Below are 25,547 nucleotides of genomic sequence, written 5' to 3' on the forward strand. Positions count from 1 at the left end.
ATACGGATATAAAAAAAGTCCGCGAAGTCATGAATCCGCGATGGTCGAACCGCGAAGTAGCGAGGGCTCACTGTAAATCCATTCACAAACTTTTGGAAGACCAGTAATGTTCATTTGCATATTCATTAATCAAATTATGAATATTCAAATAAGTTGTTTCTGGTCCTCCCAAATCTCCCAGTGCCAGCTTTAGCAAAGCTTTTGATATGGTCATCCACAATATTCTTGCCAGCAAGTTAAGGAATACAGATTGGATAAATGGGCTGTAAGACAGACAGAAAGCTGGTTTGGGAAACCCTTGTCTAACTTTTTACTTTAATTGGAACCCTTTTTTTTTTCCAGTTCTGCTTTTTGCAGCCCAAAAATATAAACACATGAAAAACAAACTGAGAAAATACCAGACATATAACATGTCTGGTATTTTCTCAGTAGGTAAGTTGTATTATTACTAGATGTATCAGTTTGTGGTTTCGAACTGCCTGGCTGGTAAATGTGCTCAGGCTGCACGAGTGTGTCTGCCAGCCAGACAGTTCGCAACTACTCGAGGGGGGTGTGTGCGCGGGGCAGGGGGGACAGTAGAATCCCTGTGCCGGACTAACTCGTGCTTTGTGGGTGGGGGGGGAGAGGGGAACGGGGTCGGGTCAGTCCCACTCCCCGCAGGCCGATTCATTCCTCCCCCCTGCTCCCCTTGCTGTGCCTCTGGCCAGCCCCACTTCCCCCAACCCCCTCCCTGGCAGCCAGTTCTCCCCCGCTTCCCCTCCCAAGCTCCCTTGGCCAGCCCCGCTGCCTGCGTCCATACCGGACCGAACCCCCCCGATCTCGTCCGATCTCGGAAGGTAAACCGTCCCGGGCCTGGCTAGTACTTGGATGGGTGACCCCCTGGGAACTCCAGGTGCCGTAGGCAGCCTGCGTCCAGCCCTCCTTCCAGCGGCCACTTCTCCCACCCCGCCCACATCTTCCCCGGCCAGCTCCCTGCCCCCAACCTCACACCCTCCGGCAGCCCTGCTTCCACCAGCCCCCCAATCAGCCTGCCCTGATTCCCCCGTCCAGTTCTGCTTCCGGTGGCCAGCTCTCCCCTCCTCCCCACCCCAGAATCCCCTGGCACCTGCACCACCCCTTAGCCCTGCACCCTCCTGGTGCCTCCCTTTGCCCTCTCTCCCTAATACCCCCCTCACCAGTCTCTGCCCCATTCCCCTCCCGCCCCTCTGAGCCCTCACACACGATTTGCTCCATCCTGACCTTGCTCGTGCCCCCTCTTCTTTCAAGCCTCCTCCCAGCACCTCCCCCTCCAGCCCCCAGCGCCCCCCCCCCAGCATCCCCCTGTTCCCCTCATGGTCTGCACTTAGCCCCCAGCCATTTGTCTCTCCCGCACCCCGTCCCTTGCTGCCCCCCCGCCCCCGCCGGTTCCCACCTTCTCTTTCCCCGGGGCGGGGCCGGGGGCCGCGCTCAGGCCCCGGAGGCCGAACCCGGAGCCAGCCAGGCCCCGCCACGTGCCCCGCACGGGTTTCAAAACCCCGGGCCATGACGTCACGTCCTCTCCACCCATGTGCGACGCTGCGCACGCGCGGCAGAGACGGTACCGGGCCGAGGGGGACGCTCTGGGGGCGGGGCGGGGTCCGCTCCAGGCAGAGCCGGGGAGAGACCCGGCCCCACACAGCGCTGGAGCAGGGCCCGGCTCTTCACGCGCCGGCACTTCTGGGTGCAGGGGCGCGGGGCCCGGTTCGACCGAATGGGTCAAAACGGCCTAAGGGCGGCAGCCAGCAGGCGCGCTGGGGCCTGGCATTTTTTGCCCGTGGCCCATAGTTTGGGAAACGCTGGTTTAAGCTGAGCAATAAGCAGAAAGATAAATTAAGAATAGTTCTACTTGACAATAGCCCCAAACAACCCTTTCAGTCCTTTACATTACAAAGCAGCAAAAACAAGAGTTCAAGGCACAAGCCACAGGTTTTCAAAAATACTTTACCACTCCTGTTCAAGATCACATTGTAAAGAGAAGGCACTTTTAAAGCTACATTTAGTAGGACTAGTCATCAAACCTTAACAATTCCCACAAATCTTTAGTTATAATTTAGGTAAATTAACTTGAATACAAGAGTAAAAAAATAAATGTCATTACTACTTTTGCAAGTAACAAAGGAAGACATAAAAAGTGAGATGCTGCTCCCTGCTGGTGAAAGTGTATAAAAGAACTGAATCAGCTGGCATAGAATCATAGAACCCAGAAGGGACCGCAAGGGTCACTGAGTTGTAAGAGTGATCAGTATTAAAAGGAAACGTATAGAATCTTATCCATGAATTAACTTATTCATATTAAACTGAATTAATAGTAATCTCCATATTTGAGGTTGTATAAGGCTTTCATATATGAGAAAATTTCTGTAATAAGGCTGATTTTGATACAGCTCCATCCTACCTCTTCAATTTTCTTTAAAAGAAATAATATTCTTGCTTATATAGGTCCTGCTTACACTTAGACCAGTGGACATGGTAGATTGGATTTCATGTAGGCATCCAATTCTTGCCCCCATTGCAGTGAGCCAGGGGACAAGAAATGGAGTAAGGGATGTGGCGTGATTGGGTAGCTCTGAGAAAGGAGGAAATTTGGCAGGAGGGTATGTTAGAGGGCTGGAGGTCAGGAGTGGGTGGTGATTTTGTGTATGTGTTAGAATGGGAGTTCAAGAGGCTATGAATACCAAAAGGGTGGAGACAGCCTTAGCTATCTTTCACTAATGCACATCTGGGAGTATGTTGCTCCGTTTAGCTTGGGGGCAAGGAGATCCTGCTTTAGCTTTGAATGACAATCAGTGCTGTTTTCCTTAAATAAAGCATTGACAGCACCATCTCCTGTGTATCTTTCCAAATGGCTGGCTGAGATCAGTCCCTGGATGAAGACTAACTGGCTGAACTGCAAACCCGACAAGGCTGAGATGATGTTGGCAGAAAGAGGGAAGCTTTGTTTTGAAGAGCTCATTGCTTCTTCTAAAATCCCTCCTCCCCTTTCCATCAAAACCATCTGACCTCACACTGTTTGATCATTCAATGCTATTAAAGGCTGTTTTGGACTTTAGGGGTATGTCTACACTGCCACCCTAGTTCGAACTAGGGTGGCTAATGTAGGAATTCGAACTTGCAAATGAAGTCCGGGATTTAAATATCCCGGGCTTCATTTGCATGTTCCCGGGTGGGCGCCATTTTTAAATGCCCGTAGTTCAAACTACCTGCCCGTGGCTACACGTGGCATGGACTAGGTTGTTCGAATTAAAGCTCCTTTTCGAACTACCGTTAAACCTCCTTGCAGGAGGAATAACGGTAGTTCGAATTAGAATGGATTACACCTCACCCTATGAGACCATTACCTGACCCCATGTACACACATATTTGTAACCCCCAGATCTGGTTACTGCAATTCCCATATGTAGGAAAGAGGTCCCATGTCCTCAAGCCCCATGCCTTCTGAAAGCTACAGATAAACCTAAATGCAGCAGTTTGCTTGCTGGGAAACATGGGTTATCAGGAGCTTACTTTCTGCTTCCTTCACTAGTTCCTCACTGAGCAGAGAGTCCAGTTCAAGGTCTCTGTCCTGACTTTCAAAGGCCTGCATGGCACTGGACCTCACTGATTAAGATTGCCTCTTCTTTTTCAGTAACAGCCTCACACAAGAGATTCACTTCACTAAGGGTATGTCTACACTACAGCGTTAGTTTGAAATATCTAATTTCGAAATAGTTATTTCGAAATACCGTATTTTCCGGCGTATAGGGCGACTGGGCGTATAAGACGACCCCCTATCTTTTTAATTAAAAGATAGGGTTTCATCTTATACCCCAGCGCCCTTCCGCCTCCTTTGCTCCCGGTGTCCCTGGTCTGCTGGAGATGGTCCCCAGCAGACCAGAGGCACCGGGAGCAAAGCCGCCAGGAGCGCCTGGGCTCCCCCCCGCCGGAGCCCCTCCGCGGCTTTGAAAGCCTCGGGGGAAGCCGGCGGGGGGGCATCCCAGGCGCGCATGGGCTGCCCCCCCGCCGGAGCCCCTCCGCGGCTTTGAAAGCCTGGGGGAAGCTGGCGGGGGGGCATCCCAGGCGCGCATGGGCTGCCCGCCCGCCGGAGCCCCTCCGCGGCTTTGAAAGCCTTGGGGGAAGCTGGCCGGGGGGGCATCCCAGGCGCGCATGGGCTGCCCCCCTGCCGGAGCCCCTCCGCGGCTTTGAAAGCCTCGGGGGAAGCCGGCGGCGGGGCATCCCAGGCGCGCATGGGCTGCCCGCCCGCCGGAGCCCCTCCGCGGCTTTGAAAGCCTCGGGGGAAGCCGGCGGGGGGGCATCCCAGGCGCGCATGGGATGCCCCCCCTCCGGAGCCCCTCCGCGGGGCTCCGGAGGGGGGGCAGCCCATGCGCGCCTGGGATGCCCAGCCGCCGGCTTCCCCCGAGGCTTTCAAAGCCGCGGAGGGGCTCCGGCGGGCGGGCAGCCCATGCGCGCCTGGGATGCCCCGCCACCGGCTTCCCCCGAGGCTTTCAAAGCCGCGGAGGGGCTCCGGCGGGCGGGCAGCCCATGCGCGCCTGGGATGCCCCCCCGCCGGCTTCCCCCGAGGCTTTCAAAGCCGCGGAGGGGCTCCGGCGGGCGGGCAGCCCATGCGCGCCTGGGATGCCCCGCCGCCGGCTTCCCCCGAGGCTTTCAAAGCCGCGGAGGGGCTCCGGCGGCGGGGCATCCGGCGTACAAGACGACCCCCGATTTTTGGGGGATGTTTTTTAACTTCAGAGGTCGTCTTGTACGCCGGAATATACGGTACCTTATTTTGAAATAATGTGTCTACACACAAATTGCATTTCAAAATAGCTTTTTGCTATTTCGAAATAGAGCATCCACACTTATTGGATGCTGAATTGCATTTAAGGCCAGCCGGAACTGGTTCCTGGAGAGCATCAGGTCAGAAGTTACCTTGTGGCCAGGGTGGCTAGCAGGGCACCCTGGGAAGGGCTGGAAGCTACCTATTTCAAAATAGGTGTCTGCACAGCACTTATTTTGAAATAGCAATTTCGAAATTGGTGCTATTCCTCGTGGAATGATGTTTATAAATTTCAAAATAAGCCTTCGGTGGATTTCACTGTGGTTTGTCAAGCCCTGGCGATCAGAGCTTTCTTGTGCAAGAGTGTCCATGCAGTGTGGATGCTCTCTTGTGCAAAAGCACATCACAAGAGCAATGCACTTTGAGCTATGGACACGCTTTTGCGCAAGAAGTTTTTGCGCAAGAACTCTTCCGCAAAAGACTTCTTGTGCAAAACCCCTGCAGTGCAGACATAGACGTAGAGATGGAACTTTCACGGGGGCAGGACCATGATGATAGAATCTGTCAGAGGAAACAAGAAAGCTCATAAACCTTCCTCCATTCAGAGCAACCTGTAAACCCCATTTGATTGGCCTTGCTTTCCTTTGGCAACCTCCTCAAACACATCAGCACCTTCACACATGTGCGTGCATGCACATCTTTTCGAAATTCCAACTAACAGCTTATAGCTCGAAGTCTCTAAAACAGTGGTCCACTCCATTTTAGTGGTGAGCAACAAAGAAGAAACACAAGCAAATGATCTGTTCCACAGAAATGTGAATGTTCAGACGCATGAGTAGTGTAAGTGAAAAAGACCATGTGAGGAACATCTGTGTCACAAAAAAGCTCAAAGTAACACCAATAAATAAAAAAGTGAGAGAAGTTCAGGCTCAAATGGTGTGCTCATGTAAAGCACAGCCCTAACAACTATGTGGGCAAGAGAGTCCAACAGACCAAGATTAGAGGGAAAAAAACAAAAGAGCCAACCTAAGAAGTGGGGGGATATCAGAAAGAAAGACGTGTTAGTTTTATGGGGTGTGACAGAGGCTGTAGCTTGAATGGAGGATTCTTTGGAGGGAGAGAACTCAGAGGAGATCTCATCTACGAAGAACAAAGAAGCAGCAGCAACAGCTTCAAACTTGTGCCTGATAGCAGACCTAGAAGGTTCTTCTGAGCCTCCACCACACTTACACAAGCTGCTGCTGCTGTATCCCACTGGCCCAGATATGGGGGCAGCTCTGTAGCCAGCATCCTCACAGATTCCAGGAGTAACCCACTCTATAAGGACAAGACCTGAACAAGGTATTGGAGGCTTCCCATGGAAAGTGGGGGCTGGGAGCCAGCGTGGTGTTGAGAAAGCTGACAAACACCATGGGTCTGACAGCTCTAGGATGGGGCCTATGTCCTCCCCCCTTCCGCCTCCTCCGGCTGCCTCGTCCACCAGAAGCACCATAGGTCACTGATCCAATATGGCTTCCTTGTGTGAACTGGGCACCCCCTTCCCAGTGGTGACAGATAGCTACCACTGTCTGCTCTGCCACGGCTGAGAAATGTTCTCAGGTGTTGGTGAACCTCCTCAATCAGCAAAGGATGCCTTCCTCCTCCTGCTGTCACTCTTTCCCCCTAGGGACTGAGGGTATGTCTACACAGCAAAGTTATTTCAAAATAACAGCAGTTATTTTGAAATAACTTTACCAGCATCTACATAGCCAATTAAATTGAAATAGCGGAGGGCTTATTTCAGAATTGATAAACTTCATTCCACGAGGAATAGCACCAATTTCGAAACTGCTATTTCAAAGTAAGAGTTGTGTAGACGTTTATTTCGAAATAGGGGGCTTCCAGCCCTTCCCAGGGTGCCCTGGTGGCCACTCTGGGCACAACCAAGAAAACTCCTCTCCCTCCCCCACTCTCCGGAGTCCTTAAAGAGGTAGAATCTGGCCACAGTGCCTGTGCCAGCTCCAAGCCTGCCAGCCCAGAGCCAGCAGTCGCTGCACCTGACCCAGTGGCCCCAGCATGAGCCAGGCAGCCAGTGCCAGCCAGCCCTCCACCGCTCCCCAGGACTAGTCTGGCAGCTCCCAGGAGCCTGCCAGGGGCCAGAAAAGGCAGGCGCCTGCCTGGTCCAGTGCAGAGATCAGGGACCTAATTCAGGTTTGGGGGGATGCCTCCAATGTACATGGTCTCTGCACTAAATGGAGGAATGTAACCGTCTACAGGCGGATGCTTGCCAGCCTGGCCACCAAAGGCCACATGTGAACCCAGGAGCAGGTTATCATGAAAATATAGGAGCTGTGGCAGCTCCCAATGAGGGGCAGACTCAGACCCCTGCCCCTATTTTGATGCCGTGGACCACATCCTGGTGGCAGGATGATCTGTACCCCTCAGGTGGTCATCAACCCTGGGGCAGAGCTTTCTGCCTCCTGCTGTTCCAGCCCCTGCTGCCCGCCCTCCCAGCTACCGCTCCTTCTCCCACTCCTTCTCCCCCTCCTGCTTCTTCATCCCCACCCTCCTCACACCCCCAGGGATGCCAAGGCTCCCACATCCATGGTGCTGGGAGACAGTTGGGCTGGCGAGACTCCAACCCTGAGCCCTGAGCGTCTCCTCCCCCTTCCTCACCTTGCCTTCCCCTGCCAGCTCCCTCCTCCCAGGTTTCCCCCTCCCCTCTACCACCCTACCTACTCCCCTCTCCCACCTTCTTTCCCCAGTCTCATTCCCCACCCAACCACCGTTTTGTTCAATAAAGAGGCTTTGTTGTAATGAACACGTGTCTTTTATTGTACAGCAGGAAGGGGAGTAAGGGAGGGATAAGTGGAAGGATGTGAGGGAGGAATGAGGCACAAGCCCCCAGTGGGGCTCACCAGGGAGACTGTTACTGCCTGCAGAATGTGCTGACAGCCTCGTAGCAACACATCTAGGAGAAGCACCAGAGTGCCCAGGAGCGGCTCTGGCTCCATATTGCAGAGTGCTGTGATGTCCTGAGTGAGGGCAACCAGAGCACGCAGAGAAAAAAAATGCTTTGCTGTCCCTCAGCGAGGTAGGCAAGCAAGCAGGGAAACCTTAGAGCTGGTTGTCCGGATTGTGGGGGTCCCTTTAAGCACAGGTCTCAGATAGCCTCAGACAGCAGCCACACAAGGTAACTCCTGACCTGATGCCCTGCCAGAACTGGTTCCGGCCGGCCTTAAATGCAATTCAGTGTCCTATCAGTGTGGACGCACTATTTCAAAAAGCATTTTGTGTCTAGACGCGTTATTTCAAAATAAGCTATTTCGAAATAACTATGTTGAAATAACGCTGTTGTGTAGACATAACCAGAGAGTTAATTTCTATCATTCAGTCCTACTATCTGACGTAACCTGTCCTCCTCTTGTGCTTCCCCTGACAAACTAAATCACTGAAATGGCTTTCCATTCTTGGTCAATACAGGTTAAAACATTTCATTTTGCCAATGTTGAAAGGTTTTATTTGGATATTGACATTTCAGTGTTGCTGAAGTGAAATATTTCAGAATTTCCATTCTGCAGAAAAGTTTGGCTTTTTATTCTTGTTAAAAACATTTTTTTTCTCATTTCTATTTTTTTTTATTCAGAATTTTTCATTGAGTGGAAGTTCGGGTTTCCAGAGAGCCCTTTTTGCAACCTGGCCAGTGGAGATGGGGAAGCCCATTATCAGACTGTTTATCTGACAATCTGTTTTTCCAAAGAGACTTTCAGTTTGACTGGTGTCTTTAATCACTGTGGGTATGTCTACACTACCCTCCTAGTTCGAACTAGGAGGGTAATGTAGGCATACCGCACTTGCAAATGAAGCCCGGGATTTGAATTTCCCGGGCTTCATTTGCATAAGCGGGGAGCCGCCATTTTTAAAACCCCGCTGGTTCGAACCCCGTGCAGCGCGGCTACACGGGGCTCGAACTAGGTAGTTCGGACTAGGTGGAACGAGGTGTACCGATAGAACTACCTAGTTCGAGCCCCGTGTAGCCGCGCTGCACGGGGTTCGAACCAGCGGGGTTTTAAAAATGGCGGCTCCCCGCTTATGCAAATGAAGCCCGGGAAATTCAAATCCCGGGCTTCATTTGCAAGTGCGGTATGCCTACATTGCCCCGCTAGTTCGAACTAGCGGGGTAGTGTAGACATACCCCGTTTGCCTTAAGATGGGAATGGGTGATAGGGAATAGATTACTATTCTAGTCACTTCCTCTGGGGCATCTGGCATTGGCCACTATCAGAAGACAGGACATTGCAGTAGATGGGCCTTTGGCCTGACCCAGCATGCCTGATCTTATGGTATTTTCTTGCTTAAAATAGTCAAGACAAGAAAATTAACCTTGACTCCCCTCAAGACCATGGCAATAACTTCATCATAATACAATTCATGTTAGAAATAGCAAAACAGAGTTTAGTCAACAAACATTTTATCCTTCTGCATAGTCCCCACCTGACTAAAACCCAATTCCCATAAAAGCATTTAAACACCCGTGCTTCTCTTTCAGTATTCAAGGATTCCATTGAGTTCAAGGGGCTTAAATTTACATGCCAGTTTAAGTGCTTTGCTGGATCAAACCCTGGCACTTTAGGGTTATCAGTTTTGATCCACTTACAGCCCCACACACATGTTACATGGGACAGAAGAAATCAGATCTGAGAAAGTTTTGGGAAAAAAGAATTTTTAAAAATATATTGTAACAAAGAATCAGTAAAACCACAGGGCCTTGTTTCTATGTACACTGCTCTAAGCATTGAAATGGTTATAAAAATGTAATTTCTGCCTACTTTAAGGCAGAATTAGATTGCTAAAGTGATGTAAACAGGCCTAAAGCTTTATGTGCACTAGGATACCCTCCTAGCAGAGATTTTTTTGTTGGTATAGCTTATACCAGTTCTATGAGCAAAGCCAGCTATACTAGCAAAATAACTGTAACAGTTCAGGGTCTTTCTTGTTCAGCATAGCTATGTCAGAGGGATTTGATTTTGTTTGCTCAATCCTAATAGATATAGCTACCCTGGCAGAACTTTTAAGTGTATACCGGTCATAGTACAAAAGAGAATCTGAACTACAGACTCCTCTACAAGAATGGAGGGGCCATTGCCATTAAAGCCAGTGGTAGAATGCCTGGCCCCACTGACATCAATGGGGACAGATGTTGCCATTTTGGACTAGATTCTGGCTGCTGTTGTTTGGATACAGAAGTAGATAGAAGGCACAAACAAATCACTTCCATCACTCTTTAGCCAGGAGATGGCTCAAGTCCCATTAAGGAGAAAAGTCCCTGCACTTCTTCCTAGTCCTTTTAGAGGCTGTAGGTGCCTGAGAGGTTGTGGGGGAGGAAAGTAAAACATTACTCCCCCAGACTAGTCAGATTATCTCACTGGGCACCCTGCACTGCCAGTTTGCAGTGACTGGAAGCCTCCAGGCTCTCTAGCTGGTTCTTAGGGACTTTGGCTGCCCCTCAACTCCGCTGCAACCTTTCCAGTTAAGTTAGCTTTTAAACTGATAACCTTCCACAACGTTTGGTAGCAGCAATAAAATACAGCGATGCCATTAACATTCCAATGGCCTAGTCTCCTGGAATGGAGTCAGAGCACATCATTCATTGCTGGCAGCTGGTGGGTAAACTGGTTGTTGTGGAGATACTGGATCTTTGTTAGTTTATCCTCCACTCTCCTCAGAAAACAAACACACACACAGAATCCACCACACCCTGGCAATTTGCTGGTGCAAAGCCTCCTACTTGGGCACTGTGAAACCCTAGAGCATTCCCAGCTATTTTTAAGGACAAAAATCCTGCCTTCAAGCCTTCCGTAAGAGCCATGCCTGATGAGTCAGAGGAAGACAACGCCCCTACAGTGCAGTTTGCTGACTGTACATACTCCGGTGTGTGTGTGTGTGTGGGGGGGGGGGGGCATTCCTTCCTTATCTCCAGCAAACATTCTGCTGGCTTCCAGAAACATGAGATTTGATTACCCCATTACAAACCTAATTGGAACCTGACCCCAGAGCTCCATCAACCATAAGCCGAAAATTGATCATAGATCTCACAATACAGCACAGAGATGAGGTGATTTCTGAGACAGCACTGGCCAAACTCTTTAATCACTTTAAACATCAGTGCTTTGAAATACGTCCAGTAAATGGATAGGAAACTACTGTCTCTTTAATTTCCTCAGCAATGTAAGAAAGACTTGACTTAAATGATCGAACTGGCAAAGACAATGTGGATCTATGATGTTTGCTCTCCCCAAATCACCATGTTTGGAACTGCAGATCTTCTGCAGGTGTTTAGATGTGTCCAGCTCTTACTCTAAAAGCTTCATAGGGGGAGCCAGGGGAGTCTGTAACTGGAAAAACTAAAAAAACAATGAATAGTCCTGCAGCACCTTAAAGACTAACAAAACATGTTAATTGTATCCTTTGGTATATATGGTTGTGACTATTTTCTTCCATTATTTGATCTGAGGAAGTGGGTCTGGCCCACGAAAGCTCATCATCTAATAAACCATCTTGTTAGTCTTTAAAGTGTCCTGTAAAATAGTCCTGTATTTTGTTTCAAAACATGTTGATGGTATCATGAACTTTTGTGGGCACAGCCCAGTCATCTGAAGAAGTGGGCTGTGCCCACGAAAGCACATGATACCATCTATGTGATTTGTTAGTCTTACTCTAAAGCCATTTTTATGACACTGAAGGTGCTAGCCAAAGCAAAAATCTAAGTGGGAATTGGAGAAAGCAAGAGGATCCGAGCTCACTGGAGCTCTGGAATTTTGATAAACATCTGGGGGTTGCTTGTTGCCTTTTAAAAAGATCTGTAGAACAGATACTTAGGGGTTGAAAAACAGGTTAACTCTTTTATCGGTATTATAAACTTTGTACTGTCTCGGCTACCACATTTTATGACAAGCTGTAGAACTTGCTCAGGCCACATCCGTAGCTGCCTACTCCAGGAAAATATATGTCTTCCCCCTGACTTGACAAACAGAAATGAAGTTTTCAGACCCTACCTCACTTTATCTGGCCCAGATGGGAGAGGCAAGAGCAAAGAGCTCCTGCTGGAAAACAGTGCGTATTTGTGAACCTATTTATATGCAGTACAAGCATGTTACAGGTCTCCTGACATTTAAGGCACCTGTGGACCAGATGCAGTTTCATTTTTAGACAGAACCAAAAACCTGGGGGCAGTTTTTGCAAGAGAGTGTAAAAGGGCTGAATGCAGATGGACTATTAATATGGTGCTGTGTGTGTTGCAATAATTAAGCTAAAGGTGTTCATTGTAAACTACTATGTCTATAAGCCAGAAATAAAGTTTTTTTTTAAATCTTCCTAAATTAGGCAAACATCTCAGTGTAGAGGTGACTCGATCATTTTGGAAAGTTAATTTGTTTTGATTTTATATACATGCACGCCTACATATTCAAGATAGGTGAAAAAACTTTCAATACATTTTTTATTTGTCATTTTTTAAAAAAATGCATCTTTTAGTGTTCCAAAATGATTTTCAAGGTCAAGCTGACTTTACTAAGAATTTCAGCCTGGATTGGGGGGAAGAAGTGTTAGGGGAGAGAAACGTGGCCATTTCACATTTATTTTTGACCATTTCAAACCATGCCAATTCTTCTTTTTTCTTTTGAAATATTTTGTTAAATTCATTTCAAAGTGTTTTGTTTTCACCTTTTATTTTGAAATAGCATTCCATTTTGAAATTTGATATTTAAAAAAAAGCAGCAGCAAAAAGAAGGTGAAAAACCATCTGTACTGTGAGTGCAAAATTGAAAAAAAATTAAATTAAGTCAAACATTTCAGCCAAGTTGACAATTATTTTCAAGTGTTTTCACTTGATGAAAATTTTTAGAAAGAAATGATTTTGCTTTAAATTGAACTGGATGTACCTCCCTCCCCCCCACACACATACACCAAAACCAAAATATCTGAAATTTGCTCCACTCTAAAATGTATTAGACAAAAAAAAACTACGTTAAAAGAACATTACCAAGGTTGTAAAGTTAATTTCTCAGAAGTTAGGACATGCCAAATTATAGTAGCCTATGTAACTTTATTTCACACATCCCCTTGTGCATATGCATTATGATTTAGTACAGGTCACATACATTTTTTATGGGGCTCTAGCTTCATTCAGTATGCAGGATAGATGAATCTCAATCAGTGAGCAGCTATTCTATTATTCTAATCAATATTTTGATATCAGCTAACTGCAGTGATGTCCCCAGGTCTTAGTTACTACACACCATTCAAACCCTGCTCTGAAGACAGATGTGTTAATTTCCTTATAAGAAAATCTATGATGCTCATCATAACAGTAGCTGAGGCTTTGTCTATACTACAAGGCTTTATTGGAAGAGGCTTTTCCAAAATTTGGCCTGTCTATACTGGGCCAAATTTCAGGGAAAAAACCCTCTTTTTGAAGAGCCCTGCTTCCTCATGGGAGGAGGAAGACATGGCTTCCAAAAAGAAGTGGAAGAGGAGATGCATTCCCTGGATGCGGCAGAGACTAGACATAGCTTGAGTGAGAAGAGTGGGGTACTAGTATCCCCAGTTCAGAGATGAGAAACTGAGGCACAAAGAGAGTAAGGACAAAATCATCCACAAGTTTTGGGTGCCCTTTTTGAGACCCCTAGGAACGATTGTTCTGAGTCTGGAAGATTCCTGAAAAATTTGAACAGTTAGGGTTAAGCTATAGGCAAGTGAAATCAGGATCTTATCATGGGAAATGTTGGGCACTCTTAATAATTGGCAATATGACCATATACCTGCATGTGTGGGTGTGACATGCACATTAATCTTGAAGTGCTGGAAAACTATTTCAATTTGAGAACAAAATCTGTGAAAAGACAATCCATGAGCTGTCATAATGATCTTAGCAAAAATGAAATAAAGAAGACATGGGATTTTGAAGGAGAAACATGGAGTCTGATTCCTCTACATAGGGGAATGATCCTACACTCATTGAAACAATTGGCAACGTTCCCATTGATTGAGTTGTAGAAGGATCAAAGACTTTGCACTCAAGTCACTCCACTGACTTCAGGTATGTCTGCATTCTGAGATGGAATTTCCAGTTTGGGTAGATGTACATGTGCTAGTTTTGATGACGTTAACATATTAAAATAGCAGTGTTGCCAATGCCATGGTGATGTGGATGGTTGGATGGGCAGGGATGGGCAATCATTTTTGATGGGGAGTGTCGTTAGTCAGGTTTCTGGGTTTGTCCTGATGGGTTCCTGATAGGTCCTCTACTCCGTCAGTGATGATAAACTCTCAGCTGCTGCATGCATGCATTTATTCCCTTGCCTAAGCGCATTAACTAGGAGCAACTAGTTAATACAACAGACTCCCTGAGAGCACCCAGACACCACACATCAGATAAGGATTGAAATCACCCAACCATGTTTATTACCAAATGACATATAGTAATAGTTGTCCGCAAACAGACTGTGCCACTATACCTCATGTAAGCCATGGCCATGTAAGCCATAGCACCTCTCCCCCCCCCCACCTCCATGGACAGCTGGTGATCACCCTTTGCAGTGCCCTTTTATAGACAAGTACAAAAAATGACATAATTTCTGATGTACCAAGTTGCCACCTTCTGTTACCTAATTACCACCCCTCACCTCGCTGAAGGCGGGGGGGTCGGGGGGAGGAGGAGGTCTACTTACTATTCTTCATGCTGTCAACTTCGACCTGGTCCTGAACCTAGGTCGGTATGGAAATTAGTTTTTGGGGAGTCTGTTGGTACCAAGATGTGTCTTATTGAGATGTTCTGCTCCTCCGCTCTAGTTCACAGCCTGTACTTGATCCTTGTACCTGGTGCCTCCCTATGTTCTTCCATGTGCAACCTAACTTACACAATCATACAATTATCAATAGAACCTCTTTTCTGGATGCCGTGTTACTGAATCAAAGTCTTGCTCACTAGATTCAAGGACTTATGCTGTTTTTATGTTACAGACCTTGATTCAGGCCTGCAGACTCCATGTTACCAACCCTCTACTTACTACAGGGGGACACTCCAAGAATTGATAAGTGGTGAAGGGCTATACTTGTCCATGATATTAATGGAGGAGGTGTCGGGTCTGGGATGGAAGTTGGGTGCAGAAGGGAGTTTGGAGTAAGGGTGCAGAAGAGGCTGTGAGGTCTGAGAGGGAGCTGTGAAGGAGGCAGTTGTGATCTGGGGCAGGAGACTGGGGTGCAAGAGGGAATACAGGGGTTTGGGTTGTGACGTAATACAGGAGAAGGTTGTGACCTTGGGAAGGAGATCGGGGTCCAGTGTCTGAAAGGGGGTATGGGTGCAGGAGGCACAGAGGGTTTGGGTTATGTGGGGTAGAGGGGCAAGAGTGGGGGGGGCAAAGGGCTGGTGGGAGGGAGGTACACCAAATTTGTTTCACAGGCTGCAGGGCCCATGTAGTCTGTGAATAGCTATGAGCCAGAAGGGAGGGAGGCTGGGTACTTCACAAGCTGCCTGTGCTTCAGACAGGCAGTTCTCATTGGCCAGAAACAGGCCAATGGGATTATGCAGGGGGCAGGGCAGTGTGTGAAGCCTCTCCCTCCCCTCACGCTTGCAGATTTTGAAAGACAAAGGGCTTGGCAGCTACTCGTATGAGCAGTATGTGGAGGGGAAGGCGGGGCTGACGGGGGGGGGGGGGGGGGAGTGAGGCAGGGAGCCTGCCTAGGGCTGTGTCTACACAGCAGCATTATTTCGGAATAAGTTATTCTGGAAGAGATATTCCACAATAGCTTATTTTGAAATAGCACGTCTACACACAAAATGCATTTTGAAATAGCCTGTCAACACGGCTTGGATGCTGAATCACATTTAAAGCCACCCAGAACCAGTTCAGGCAGGACATCAGGTCAGTAGTTACCTCATGTGGCTGCTGCGTGAGGCTATCTGAGGCTCGTGCTTAAAGGGACCCCCTCCCCCAATCAGCCATTTCTCAGGTTTCCCTGCTTGCTTGCCTACCTCTCTGAGGGACAGCAAAACATTTTCTCTTCTTGCTCTGGTTGCCCTGCTGCAGGACACCACAGCACTCATTGCTATGGAGCCGGAGCTGCCTCCGGGCTGTCTTCAGCTCATGCAGCTTTTGCTGAAAGTCATGCAACACTTTCTGCAGGCTGCCTCCCAGGTTCTACAGGAATCTAACCCACAGGGCTTCTGGGAGACCCTCCTAAGGTGTATGCGGTGGAGTGGCTACAGGGGCTGGACACTGCCCGCCATGGTCCGGATGCTGTGCCCCGCTGGTAGGACCACATTGTTGTGGAGCACTGGGGAGACCAACAATGGCTTCAGAATTTCAGAATGAAGAAGGGAGCCTTCCTCGAGCTCTGTGAGTAGCTCACCCTACCCTGAAGTGATGGGACACACCCATGAGGCCTGCCATTTCCCACTAGAAGTGAGTCGCCATCACTCTCTGGAAACTCTCCACACCGGAAACTCTCCACTCAGTGTAGCTTATTCAAGCTACAGGCACAATACTAGCTGGGTGCCAGTTTCACACTGAGTAGCTCTGTACATCCACAGGTAGTCCCATTAAAACCAGCAGGATAAATTGTTAATTACACTGATATTCAGCATGAATATGAATAACAAAAGCAAGCCCTGAGAAAGTGCACTGAAAAAAGTGAGAAAGCCACGACGGAACCTTGGGAGTTTGGAGCCAGCATAAAGCTTTTAAAAAGAAAAACAGTTTAGAACTTCAAAAAGATCTCACCAAACTAAGTGGCTGGGCAACAAAATGGCAAATGAAATTTAATGTAGATAAATGTAAAGTAATGCATATTGGAAAAAGTAACCCCAACTACATATACAATATGATGGGGACTAATTTAGTGACAACTAATCAGGAAAGAGATATTGGAGTCATTGTGGATAATTCTCTGAAGACACCCACGCAGTGTACAGTGGCAGTCAAAAAAGTAAACAGGATGTTAGGAATCATTAAAAAAGGGATAGAGAATAAGGAGAATATCTTATTGATCTTATATAAATCCATGGTACACCCACATCTTGAATACTGAGTACAGATGTGGTCTCCTCATCTCAAAAAATTTATACTGGCATTAGAAAAGGTTCAGAGAAGGGCAACTAAAATGATAGGGGTTTGGAATGGGTCCCATATGAGGAGAGATTAAAGACACTGGGATTTTTCAGCTTGGAAAAGAGGAGACTAAGGTGAGATATCACAGAGGTCTATAAAATCATGAGTGATGTGAAGAAAGTGAATAAGGAAAAGTTATTTACTTGTTCCCATAATATAAGAACTAGAGGACACCAAATGAAACTAATGAGCAGCAGGCTTAAAACAAATAAAAGGAAGTTCTTCTTCACACAGCACATAGTCAATCTGTGGAACTCCTAGCCTCAGGAGGTTGTGAAGGCTAGGACTATAACACGGTTTAAAAGAGAACTAGATAAATTCATGGAGGTTAAGTCCATAAATGGCTATGAGCCAGTATGGGTAAGGAATGGTGTCCCTAGCCTCTGTTTGTCAGAGGGTGAAGATGGATGGCAGGAGAGAGATTGCTTAATCATTACCTGTTCAATTCACTCCCTCTGTGACACCCGGCATTGGCCACTGTCGGCAGACAGGATACTGGGCTGGATGGACCTTTGGTCTGACCTGGTATGGCCATTCTTATGTTCTTATGTTCTAGAAGGTCAGGGGTGGATTTTAATTTAGCCTTCAGGTGACTGTAGGTTCCTATGGGGTTTGGCTTTGGAAAGCCAGACCCAGATTCACAAAGATATTTGCACATCTAACTGCGAGAGTCCTAGAAAGAGAGAACTTAGGATGAAATTCTGGCCCCACTGAAGTCAATGGCAAAACTCCCACTGGTTTCAGTGGTGCCAGGATTTAGTATCTCCTCCCCACAGCTGATCTGTCCATGAAACTGGATTGAATTAGTCATGTGTTTATTCTACTTTCACTCTCCTGATCAGTAACCCTTTTGCAATTCCTTGAGCTACCTAGCCAGCTGTGAACGGCTAGAAAAGGTCTTTTTCTATAGCCAATCACTAAAAGATACCACTTACAAATATCTATGCTAAACAGAGTCTATTCTGCCTTGGATGTATGCAGGATTTCCTACCAATGCAATTGGAGGCTGGACATGCATACTGACAGGAGAAAATAATGCCTATTAACCTCTAGATTTCTGTGTTGGCCAATTAACTTATTAATTAGAGCTAATTAATCTTATTTTTATTATATATATATATATATATGAATTAAAACCTCTGCAAGATTCAAACAAAACTACATATATCCCTTTATTTTAAATTAGTGGAGTTTATCAAAAGGAGCATGAACGTTTGTGCAATCTGCCTGCTGAAGAAGTAACCTCAATCACAACACACAGTATAGCCTTTCCTAATTACGCCAGGATTTACTTAACTCTCTCAAAGTCTTTGTCCAGCTTTCTTTTGTTACATAAAAATCCCTTAATACTTGGAAAAGTCACCAAAGAAAAACGCTACTTATCTATTCGAGGTAATCACTATATGAATTTTGGAAGGTGGTTGCCGCCCCAGTTAAGTTAGAAACATTAAAAAAAAGAAAAAGAAAACGTTAGCAATCTTGGGGTATGTCTACACTACGAGGTTTTTTTTTTAAAAACTGCCATTTTTCCAATAAAAACTTCAATTACATCCACACTGCAATCACGTTCTTCCAAAAGAAAATCGAAAGAACAGAGGGATTTTTCAGACATTAGTAATCCTCTTCCTATGAGGCAGAAGCCTTTCTCTGAAAGAGCTCTTTTAGAAACATGTATATGTGGGTGGGGAAGAGGAAGTTCTTTCGAAAAAGAGGAAAAAGCACAGGTGACCTGGTGGCCACTCCATCCATAGTAATCACAGCTTACATGCGAGATAGCGTCCATTCAGTGTGCAATCTGCTTTTTTGTTGCACTTTGGCAATGTGGAAGCTCTTTTTCAGAAGGGCTACATCTAGACTGGCATGATTTTCTGCAAATGATTTTAACGGAAAAGTTTTTCCGTTAAAAGCATTTGCGGAAAAGAGCATCTAGATTGGCACGGACGGTTTTGTGCAAAAACACTTTTTGCAGAAAAGCGTCCGTGCCAATATAGACGCGGTTTTGTGCAAGAAAGCCCTGATTGCCCATCGGGGCTTTTTTACGCAAAACAGTTTTTAGCTGTCTACACTGGCCCTCTTGCGCAAAAGCATTTGCGCAAGAGGGCTTTTTCTCGAGCGGGAACAGCATAGTATTTGTGCAAGAACACTGACAATCTTACATTAGATCGTCAGTGTTCTTGCGCAAATTCAAGCGGCCAGTGTAGACAGCTGGCAAGTTTTTCCAGAAGATCTCTTCTAGAAAAGCTTCTTCTGAAAGAAACCTGCAGTCTAGACATAGCCGTGGAGTGACTGTAAAGGTGAATGTAGGCTAGTCAGACCCTTTTGGGCAGTATAATGGGATCTAAAAGTGGGTAAAAATTACAATAGATTTGCACTGCTGGAATTGCTTAAAAGGGGCCTTTGTGTGAATGTGACCCAGCCCCGTGTGAACAGCAGTGGTATTTTGTTTATTTCTGATGTGTTTATGTACACATGTTTACACATTATCTACCATACTCTGCAGGTGGATGGGGAAGGAGGGTGCCAAAAGCCTGACATGACTTCAAAGAGATTTCGCAAGGAGTCATTCAGATTTCTTGACTCTGATCCAGGGAGAGCTTCAGCAGTTTTCTCTTGTCTGATCCCTTGCCAGGATTCACTGAAATAAAGAATAGCCCTTTGTGGAGGAGCCACTGTACCTATAAAACCAGCACTTCTCCCCTTCTAAGGGCTCTTTACTTTGTTTCCAACAAATACTCTTCACAGCAGTAATAGTGATGTAGCCGAACAGATGGCTTGCCAGGAAACATGGTACCTTTTATTCAGGCTGGTAAGTGGCCATCACCCCCACCAAGATAACATCACTGCACTCCTACACCCAACAGACAACCCTCTCTGGTTTCAGGTGTTCATTAACATGGCAGTTCTGCTTCTGCGGTAATGCCTGTTGCACAGCAGTTGAAGGATCAAATCTCATGTCCCAGAAACAGTGGAGCAATATGAAGTTTCTGGTTCCATGTGTCCCCTTCATTGTGGATAGTATCCCCGTTCCTGTCTCAGCATGCAAGCTCCACTGAGCTGTACCAGTGAACAGCTCCAGTGCCTGCCTTTCTGGTTAATTCACACTATTAACGCATTGTCAGGGGGTGCATTCATTCCATTAATTTGCCGCAGGAGTGGGTAGGAGAATTCCACTGTCTGTAGTCACTCCACCTCTGCTCAGGGCTGATTTAGAAAACTGTCAGGCAATTCCTCCACCATTCTCGGTTCTCTCCTCTTCCAGCTGTCACCCTCAGTGCAAGCACCAATGTCAAACAAGCTCAGAGCATCACCTGATGACACAAGGGAGCTCTGATTAGCTCTCCCAGTTGAACTCGATAGTAGAGAGGCTCAGGCTGGGGTCCAAGTCTTGAGATCCTGCAATTTTCACTCAACGCTTCCTTGAGCTGGGGTTGGGAGTCTGTCTGAGTAATAACGGGCTAAGGCCCAACAGGGGAGCCAGAGGATCTTTTATCAATAAAAGGAAATGATCATAAGCTTTTAGAGAGCACCCTTCATCCAGATTGACCCTGAAAGTGCTACGAACCTGGCTTATGTGCTGCCTGGAGTTACTATGCCTGCATGAGACAGAGACACGCCCTGATTTTCAAAAGTCCAGTAGCTCCCTTAACTTGAGCTGAAGTTATGGGTGATCTGAAAATGCCTGTGGTGCCCTGGGAAGATGCATTCTTGAACAGCAGTTGCTATGCCTTTTTAAAAGGTGGTCTGTGCTGTTGGCCATTGACTGGCTGCTGGTGCACAGTGCTGCACCAGTGCTTTTCTTCCCCTTCCACACCCGCTTTTTTGTTCAGAAAGAACACGTTCTAATTAAGGATTTGAACTGGTTAATGCACTACAAAGACAATTTCCCCTCCTTTGACAGCCACATTTCCACATCAACTGCTGTGAATGAGCCACTTCCCCCCTGACTTGGTTAGCTTCATTTGAGTACCCTCTTTCTTTTGCTCCTCTTATATATACCCTCTGTATACTCCACTCCAATTCTTCTGGTGAAGAGGGTTTTACCCATGAAAGCTTATGCCCTAATAAACCTCTGAGGGTATGTCTATACTAGCCACCCTAGTTCGAACTAGAGTGGTTACTGTAGTCATTCGAACTTGCAAATGAAGCCCGGGATTAAAATATCCCGTGCTTTATTTGCATGTTCCCGGGTGCTGCCATTTTTAAATGCCCAGTAGTTCAAACTCCCTGCCCGCGGCTACACGTGGCACTGGCTAGGTAGTTTGAACTAAAGGCCCTAATTCAGACTACCGTTACTCCTCATTGCAGGGAGTTTGAACTACCGGGCATTTAAAAATGGCGGCGCCCTGGAACATGCAAATAAAGCCTGGGATATTTTAATCCCGGGCTTCATTTGCAAGTTCGAATGACTACATTAGCCACTCTAGTTCGAACTAGGGTGGCTAGCGTAGACATACCCTGAGTCTCTAAGGGTACATCAACACTACAGAGGAAGATCAAAGATGCCACTGTCGATCTTCAGGATTTGAATTAGTGGTCTAGTTAAGACAGCTAATTAGAAGTGAGAGGGGCACTCCGGTTGATGCCGGTAGCCCTGCTTTCATGAGGAGTAATGGAAGTCAAAGGAAGTGTGTTCTCCCTGTGACTTCCTGCAATGTAGACAGCACCAAAAGCAGAGCTAAGTGATTAACAATGCTGAAGTTGCATATCTTAATTTGATTTTTGTCCCGTAGTGTAGACATACCTTAAGGTGCCACAGGACTTCTTATTGTTTTTGCAGATATAGACTGACATACCCCTCTGGGATAATTTATTGTTACCCTTGGTAGATATTTATAATGGTCAATGACTCTCTCCACTAAAAATATATGCTTTATTCCAGTCTGGAATACACTGTTGAGTATGAATATGTAAGCAGGATCTGAATGAATGTTTCCATTACAGCCAGCTGGAATGGGAGAGAAGCCTTGGGTGTGTCTATGTAAATACAGTTTGCTCCTGCTTTGCTTAGATGTGCTGTTCAGCAGATGGAGTGTATTTCACTCATTGTAATCAACTTAATTTGTGACCCAATGTTTGTGTTAAATACAGGGATATCTTAAATATGGTTACCAAAAAGTTTGTAATTTTGTGGGACTACAGAAAAGTAGGACTGTGTTAAATTTCTCCAAATGAAAGGGCTCACAAGTAGCAGAAAGAATCTTGCAAATGCAGAAGCTCCACTTTCTGAGCTCTATAAGAGGTAAGAATTGAGGGAAGTTTATTCTGGTCACAAGGCTGTATAGCGTCCTTGGCCTCCACTGGTTTGACCTGTTACCTCCCCTCCCCGTTCAAAGAACAGAACTAAATAGACCTCATTAGGTACTTCTCTTCTCATGTTAATTGTGTTCTCTTAACTTAATTGCATTGCAATTGTGTTTTTTCTACCCTGCTTGCTAAGAGTTGAAATCAGTTGAGACTGGTGGGCAGACGTCAGAGCCAAGACGGGGATGGCAGCAGATGATGACGGAGGGCTGTGGTGGAGTGATGTGATAAGCAGCACCAGCAGAGTGGTGGTGACATGACGAATAGCAAGCCACACAGCGGTGGCACAAAAAATCGCCAGCAAGGTGGCAAAGAAGAGGCATAAGGAGTGGCCAGCAGGGTGGCAGCAAAGAGATGAGATGAATGGCCAGAAGGACATCGTTAGAGAGCGGTGGGCAGGCAGATGGTGAGTGACCAACCGAGTGAATAAGATGCTTCTTTACCTTCACTCTTTGACTCAGTGGCACTTCCTGATACCCCCAGTCTAAGGCTCTCAACCCTTCATCTGCCCTAGCCTTTGCCCTCACCCGACCCCTTCCTCCAAGCCCCCACCCCTACCCTACCTCTTTCTGCCTCTGCTTTGCCCCACTCTGCCTCTTCCTACCCACTTCTGCAATAGGCCCTGGGAGGCAGGAGCAGGCACTGCTTGAAGGAACTGCCAGTAGATGGGAGGTGAGGGAAGAGTGAAAGAGGCTGAAGATGGATGATGGTGGGGCTGAGCACCCCACTATTTTTTCCCATGGATGCTCCATGGAGTTGGCTTCTATGCCCTGCACTCGTGGTTTGTAAAAACAGGATTAGCTCACTGAAAACAGAAAGAGCAAGGATCCAAGTGGAACAGAATCAGTTCAGGAAAGTTACAATTAAAACACTACTTTTATGTTTAGTATTTTTACAGTCTAATTGTGAGATCAAATGTTTTATTTGTCCATGAAACCCAGTGACAATATGGATCCTCATGTAAAAGAACTGGACAGAACATACTTATGAGAGACAGAAAAAACTGATCAAATATACTCATAGGGTGCGTCTAGACTGGCAAGATTTTGCGCAAAAGCAAATGCTTTTGCGCAAAATCTTGCCACCTGACTTTGTACTGTACAAAATCAGTGGTTCTTGCACAAATACTCCGACGCTCCCGCTCAGGGATAAGCCCTCTTGCACAAGTATTCTTGCGCAAGAGGGCCAGTGTAGAGATCCAACTTAATTTCTTGCGCAAGAAAGCCCGATGGTTAAAATGACCATCGGAGCTTTCTTGCGCAAGAGAGCATCTACACTGGCATGGATGCTTTTGCGCAAAAGCAAATCTTTTGCGCAAAGGCACATGCCAGTATAGATGCTCTCTTGCGCAAATACTTTTAACGGAAAAAAGAGAGTTGCAGAGCTGGCATGGGGGGCATCTGTAGTGTGTGGAGCTTCTGGCTGTCCCTGTGCCTAGAAACCAAAGGGACACGCAGGCCACTTCTGGAACCACATGGACAGGCTGCTGCGACCAGCTGCAACGGCCTCATCAGATGAGCTGACCAGAGCCACCAAGGCGGCTGGGCATTCTGGTCAAAAAGCAGATCTCTTGCAACCCTATCTGCTGACTCTGAGCTACCCCATGGCCACCATGTTCCTTCCACTTGTATCCTCCTAATTGCTAAGCCAATTGTTTCATAAGCATAGCAATCACCACCAAATTGCAATCCCTGGCATAAACTGCTCAATTGGCTTCAATTAAGCCTGCTTTCTTCCCAGTTCTGCAGAATCCTCTGTCACCATGGCAGTACTAGTGGTGCCCTGTCAGAACATCTCCGACAGGGATTAGCCTTTCTAACAACCGCATCACTGTGATGTCTCACATTCAGTGGACTATCACTTTTACTCTCAGATACTGGTCAGCAGCAACACAGCCTCATTACACATACATCTGACAAAGTGGGTCTTTGCCCACGAAATCTTATGCTCCAATAAATCTGTTAGTCTATAAGGTGCCACAGGACTCCTCATCACTTTTGCAGATTCAGACTAACATGGCTACCCCTCTGATACTTGACAGCTTCGTTAGTTATTCCCCGTTTTGAAGTGGTGCATTTGAATTTTCCTTGCAAAGCGAAGTTCTTTGCACTTGGCATTGTTGAATTTCGTCTTGTGGATTTCAGACCAATTCTCCAGTTTGTCAAGGTTGTTTCGAGGACAAGATTAGAACTGCAAAGTGCTAACAAGTTCTCCAAACTTGGTGTCATCTACAAATTTTAGAAGCATACTCTCTCCTCCACATTGTTAATGAAAGTATTGACTTGTACTCAACAGAATAGACCCTTTCAGGATTATACAGTGGACTATTGATAACTCCTCCACAATTACACTCTTTCAATCAGTTATGCATCCACTTTATAGGAATTTCTTCTAGATCACATTCCCCTATTTTGCTTATGACAATGTTATGAGGGTTTGTGTCAAAAACCTTACTAAAATCCAGATTTATTCTATCTACTGCTTTCTTTCTCCTATCCATGAGGCTAATCATTCTCTCACAGAAGGAAATTCAGTTGTTTGATATGACTTGTTCTAACAAATCCATGTTGGCATTTCATATTTAATAAATAAACGTTAAAATCTACATAAATAAATAAAATTAAAACCGTGTGTTTCGTGAGCAGGCTCAAAACAAAAGCTTTGACTAAAATGAATTGAGAGAGTTTCCATTTGTACATCATGGGCAGTCATAAAGCAAAGAATGTTTGAGCTGGTGGTGCTCATCTGTTTCTTTTAACTAAAGACTTCTGCAATAACACATGCTCCTCATATAACTTTGTGACTCAGAAAAAAATAAAAAATAAGCTGCTTCCTTTATTGATGACTGACCTCAGAAAATAGACATGATTTCGTTCTTCAAACTTCTTGAAGAGATTAAGAAATTCTAGAAGAAATTCGCTCCTGTGATTACCTCAATTGATGTCAATGACCTTACATCAAGGATAAGTGTGGCTGATTATATAACACTGACAAAATAAATCTACTGGCTTCCCTTCTGAATAACTTCAAATCGGACATCACATGCTATGGGAATGTAACATAACCAATAATGGCAGTAAACTTCCTATGCATAACCCAGTATTGTTTCTACACTTATTACCATTGATGACAAACTTTTAGACATAATTTCTGAAGAGAAAAGCATATCAAGGAAGTTATTTTAATAAGTACCAGTCAAGTTTATACAAAAAAGAAGAGCAGTTGGAGTATTCAATTCTTGAGTATATGCTAAAAGCACTGCTTTGTTCCCAAGCAAGATTAATAAACTCACATGAAAGATAAAATGGAAGAGCCCATTAGTGAAGAGG

At 46.2% G+C, this 25,547-nt stretch overlaps 1 non-coding gene across 1 annotated transcript; it reads left to right on the forward strand.

Annotated features, from left to right (window-relative positions):
* Window positions 1-785: 785 nt before the first annotated feature.
* Window positions 786-904, forward strand: LOC142826618 (5S ribosomal RNA). The gene has a single exon (XR_012900853.1). It is a non-coding gene; the product is annotated as a 5S ribosomal RNA (ribosomal RNA).
* Window positions 905-25,547: the final 24,643 nt, after the last annotated feature.

The sequence above is a fragment of the Pelodiscus sinensis genome, chromosome 1, assembly GCF_049634645.1.
Source record: "Pelodiscus sinensis isolate JC-2024 chromosome 1, ASM4963464v1, whole genome shotgun sequence".
NCBI classification, from domain to species: Eukaryota; Metazoa; Chordata; order Testudines; family Trionychidae; genus Pelodiscus; species Pelodiscus sinensis.